This window comes from Hyaena hyaena, unplaced genomic scaffold, assembly GCF_003009895.1.
Source record: "Hyaena hyaena isolate Hyena2069 unplaced genomic scaffold, ASM300989v1 scaffold_693, whole genome shotgun sequence".
Classification (NCBI taxonomy): Eukaryota; Metazoa; Chordata; class Mammalia; order Carnivora; family Hyaenidae; genus Hyaena; species Hyaena hyaena.
In genome coordinates, this window is record NW_024081321.1 from 241,131 (window position 1) to 245,525 (window position 4,395).

The window sequence follows — 4,395 nt, forward strand, 5'->3', positions numbered from 1 at the left end:
AAGGCGTTGCTGCCCTGTCTGGAGTTCCTTTGATTAGCAGGGCTGACAGTCAGAGAGAAGACCTGGGTGTGCAGGTAGAGGGGAGAAAGCAGGGAAGAGCTGGAACCCAGCCACCTGAGCTTGCAGAGAGTCCAGCTAGGGGGACTCCAGAGCAGGGCGGATGCTACTTCAAGTCCATCCTGCTCATCTCTCGCAAAAGTTTTCTTTTGGCCAACCCTAATTTGGGGCAGTCTTATCCAAACTGATACCGTTATAAAACCACCACAGTGGGTGCCTGCGTGGCTCAGTTGGTTAAGCCTCTGACTCTTGGTTTCAGCTGTGGTCATGATCTCATAGTTTTGTGAGTCCGAGTCTCCATCCACGCTGACAGTGTGGAGCCTGCTTGGGATTCTCTGTCTCCCTCTTTCTCTGTCCCTCCTCCACTCACGCTGTCTGTCTCTCTCGAGATAAGCAAATAAACTTAAAAAGACAAAGAACAAAAAAGCAAAAACCCACCACAGATGTGTATACAGTCCACGTGGAGAATGTGTGAAAATGTGGATTCTGACACAGATGCACCCGTGCTCCTGGCCCAGATGCACTTCGTGTAGCAGGTCTTGGTCCCTTTGATGAAAATTAAAGAAAAAAAAAAAAAGGGCAATAATGAGGGGCAGAATGAGGGAGGTTGCTCTTACCAGCTTCACTTTATTTTCTTTTTAAAATAATAAATAGCACCTAAGCAGTCCTCAAGAGAAAGTAGAAAATTGGCTCACTTGTGATCATCAAAGGACAATTTTTTTTAACTTTCTTAATCTCTTGCTTGGTAATATATTAAAGGGGACTAAGGAGAGCCATGCTGTCTGAGACTGGATATTCGGGCTTCCCTTTGATCCAAATGGCCCTTCAGCACCTGGCATCACACCAGTTCCCAGTAGGGTGCTGGTCTCCGTCCTTCCTCCTCGGATCAAGAGCAAAAAGGCCAAATTCGGAAACCTCCTGTTAGTGCCGAAAGGAGATATTTTTTGTGCATTTCATCAACTTGCTTCTTTGTGAGAAGCTGCCCCAGATTTTGATTTGTGGAACCCATGACCAGGTAACAAATTAGGGCACAAAGATCACATTATATAAGAGATGAGTTATGAGAGCAATAAGCACGTGTAAATAGCATTTACATATTTAATGATCATTTTATTCTATGGCAATCTTGCATTAAATATTCAGGAATTATGTTCTCTTTGCTCATGCAAAAGCCTTTTGTCAAGTGCATTATTATTATTCTGGGAAAAGAAACTCTCTTATGCCATTATGTGACACGTGATGGCATTTAAGCTCTCATTTCTATGTCAGTCACCTGGAAGTCCTCACCTCAGCCTGTCTTACAGGGTCACCTTTCCTTCTAATAGTGAGATGAGGTGGCTGGAGCCTCGCTCCCCCACGAGGAAGGACCCTCATTCCCAATTGCTCCATCCCTACCTCACACAGGCCAAGGTGATTCAAGGGCTTTTGCCAATTCTTCTTCCTCTTTTTTTTTTTCTTCTGTGCTTTATTTCAGTTTCCCCTGAAGTTTTCGTTCTCTGACTATTCATTTCACTTCTCTTTCACCCCTGTCATCAACCCAAACACAGAATGCTAACCTGTTTCAGTTTTATTGTACTTTTCTCTCAAAACACCATTTGCAAAAGCCACTTGCATTTAGAGAGACTTTTTATTGACAAATTTGGTGGTAGAGTGAGTGAGGGTGACGCTATAAATGACAGTAAAGCACAGTGTGACAGGCAACTTTAAACACAACTTTGGATACTCCCCAAGCCCCAAAGGCACTGATTCCCTTACATGTCCATTCTCCAGCAGGGCACCCCATGCATCCTGGTGATGTCCTGTCACTTACTGCTTACAGCTTCTCCCACTTTACAAGGCCCGGTGAGGTGGCTTTCTCTGGTTTGCCCTGACTATCCGTGTTGTGACTGGGTGCTCACTCCCTCCAGCTGAAAGGACTCATCAGGTATCTCACTACAGACGAACAAATTTCTTCACCCCATAGAAAGGAATCCTGCCACCAGCCGGTATGCCAGCAATGGTTGGTTTTTGCAGGTGGGGGCGGGTGTGCTGGTGGCTCTGCTACATTTTCCTCTCGGAAAAATCTTTGCAGCCCCCATCAGGGTACTTACCCCTCAAATTCTCAACTTGAAGTGATGTGTAAGGATGGCAGAAAGAAACACATTATTTATTTGGGGAACTCGAATAATTGTTTACACCGACCCCCAAGAGAAAATGGTTTCTATACTACAATGTAGGCGCATCCACCATATTTTGTAGACCAGACCATAAGTCCTGGTTGTATTTCACCCTAACCAACATTCGTGGGCTCAGAGGCAGAAGTCTCCTGCACTGAGGCTTTGAAGTTCTGTGCCCAAGACATTGATTCCAATATAGAGGCTCCTTGCTTTTCTGTGTCATACACATGCCATTGCTGTAGCAGATTGTTGGTATGTTCCTGCCATGTTTCAATATTATCCTTTCCAATTTCTGTCACTCTGAAGATAATCCCCAGACAGAGGTTGCATACAGCCTGCATCAATGGGCTAGTCCAGTGGGATCCTTCTCCGGATCAGTCTGAAGCCTCCTACTATCAAAAAATAATATTTTTTTCATAAGACATTCTGTGACTATAGATGTTGGGTTATATTGTGTTATCTGAGCAACTTTCTGGATAGCTTCCTTCCTTAGACTTTAATTAGGCATCCTGTATTCTCAAACACAGCATTCTTTGCAAAGCTGAAAGACTAGTTTTGGGGGAGTCTCCAAGTATCCATCTCAGGGTTGGGACTAGGGTAAAGCAAGTGAGGGTACTTGCTTCAGACATAAAACCGGAGGGGACACCAAATGCCTCAGTGATCAAGATCAGTAGAAGTTTTGATACATACTATTTAGTGCAATACACTAAACAATCAAAATGAAACCTAAAACCCATGATGCACATGATACCAAAGTTTTAAATAAAGACAGGATTAGTACTACTGATTTTTCCTTTGCCTCAGGCTCTAGTATGTTTAGGGACACAACTATGATTGATTCTGTGTTTATTTAAAATGTTGGGGGGTGTCTGGGGCACTCAGTCAGTTGAAGTCTGACTCTTTGTTTTGGCTCAATTCATGATCCCAAGGTTGTGGGATTGAGCCCTGCATTAGGCTCCACTCTGAGCATGGAGCCTGCTTGGGATTCTGTCTCTCTCCCTGTCTCTTTCCCCTGCTGGCATTCTCTCTCTCTCTCTCTCTCTCTCTAATAAAAAAATAAAATTAAATAAATAAGTAAACAATAAAACGTTGGTATTTTGTTGATCATAGACTTTTGTTTCCATTTTGATTTTTTTAATGCTGCATTAAAATAGTATTTATCTTGATTACAGAGTTTTTGGTGTCCTAGGTGTGTGATACGCTCACCTCACCCCAATGAAGGTTCTGGCCTATCTTCTTTTTGGACAAAATTCAGGACATAGCCCAGCCCAGGCTCTAACCAATTAAACTGCAGAGCATTATGCTGGAATACTCTTTCCTTAAGATTTGAGATCAATAGCAGGGTTTGGCAGTGAGGCAAAAGTGAAAACTTAATTTTGAACATTGGACATCTTGGTTCTCACTAGAGGACCACTCACTTTTCAAGGTCTCCCACCTGCTGACTTTGTGTGTTCTTTTTCTTCTCATCTCCTGGATGCTTCTGTAGCTGTCTTTACATAACTACAATGGCAAATGAAGGAAACTACCTAATCAAAACATGTTATTTCAGTAAGAGGAATTTAACAACCAGTGTTTAAGTTAGCATTTCTTCTTTTCTCACTAGGGCACATTGATTTAGCTAAAATTTGTGTCTGCCCATTAGTGGCAGGCACAGGTAATACAAAGATCAATGAAATTCACACCTGGCCTTGAGGAGCTGATTCTCTCTCCCAGTGGTCCTCATCAGGCCTTACCAAGGTCTCTACCCAGACCCAAACAACCTGAATCACTGGGGGTGGCTCCCGGGTATCTGTACTATGTTAAAGTCCCCAGTGGATTCTGAAGCACAGGGTGGACTGAAAACAGCCCTTTTAGCTGAAGAACAAACACAAATAATTGCCAAAGAATAAAGTGTGTTATAACAAAGGCAAAGTGGAATGGGAGCGAAGTGGAAGGAACATTAGTTCTGTCTGGAGGGATTGGGAAAGTTCTCATAGAGGATGTGACTCGAGGGAGACCTTGAAAGATGAAAAGAAATTGCTCAGCTACTATGTTAGACTATGAACACTGGAGAAGTGTCTGTTTAGTTCTGGTACAGCCAAGAAATTGCGCCAATACCAATAAGAAATGACCCACAGCTTGCTCAGCAAGACATCAGTCCTACAGAATACCTGTGTGTGTGGAGCGGGGGGGGGGGGGGGGG

At 43.5% G+C, this 4,395-nt stretch overlaps 1 long non-coding RNA gene across 1 annotated transcript in view; it reads right to left on the bottom strand.

Moving 5' to 3' along the window:
- Positions 1 to 510: 510 nt before the first annotated feature.
- The window catches only part of LOC120220344, a 4,224-nt gene continuing 339 nt past the window's right edge, over positions 511 to 4,395 (bottom strand). Inside the window, exons 2-3 of the long non-coding RNA XR_005525543.1 lie at positions 3,632 to 3,713; positions 511 to 603 (exon numbers count right to left, since the gene is read on the bottom strand). This is a non-coding gene — a long non-coding RNA (uncharacterized LOC120220344). The remainder of the gene's footprint in view (positions 604 to 3,631; positions 3,714 to 4,395) is intronic.